Source organism: Arachis ipaensis, chromosome B05, assembly GCF_000816755.2.
Source record: "Arachis ipaensis cultivar K30076 chromosome B05, Araip1.1, whole genome shotgun sequence".
Classification (NCBI taxonomy): Eukaryota; Viridiplantae; Streptophyta; class Magnoliopsida; order Fabales; family Fabaceae; genus Arachis; species Arachis ipaensis.
In genome coordinates this window covers 25014730-25015477 of record NC_029789.2, presented here as the reverse complement: position 1 = coordinate 25015477, position 748 = coordinate 25014730, and positions in this window count along the sequence as shown.

The window sequence follows — 748 nt, the reverse complement described above, 5'->3', positions numbered from 1 at the left end:
TAAGTCGTCTTATTATTCTATTAAAAAAATTAAGACATAAAGCATTCAAAATTTTTATTCAAATTATCAAAATTTGATATTAATCCTAAAAAATAATATCAAAATAAAATTATTTTAACTAATATAATAAAAAATAGTACATTATTATAAGCTTTTAACTAATAATTATAAATGAGTGAACTACCAACCCGATCTTTGTCTATTTCTCAAAATAACAATGTGATCCCTCAAAAAAAAATGATTCACTTCGGTTCCTATCCTTTATTTCGTGACACAACGCCGTCCATCAACTCTGAACGAAAAATACTAACGTGTCGGGTTCAAAAATGGACAGAAACCTAATTATGTCTAAATTTAAATTGGTTAGGAATTTATTTGTCCTTATTTTTTAAACGATATCTTTTTAAAATTATTTGTTTATTCATTATATTAATATTCATTATATTAATACGGTTAAAAAAATATATTATGGAGACCATTTATAGACTCAACAAACTCAAAGCATCAATAATATTACTAATCTATTAATAATACATATATATTGTCATAAGACTACAGATCGATAGAGATTTATTAATGTAAGAATAATGTGGATTGATTAAAATTTTATGTATATTAAAATTCAATTAAAATGTACATATATTTTACTCAAAATCAAGTATTATGATCTAGATAATTTTCACAATAAAATAAAAACTAATGAACACATTATTTGATATATAGTAAAATTTTTTTGTGTAATAATAAA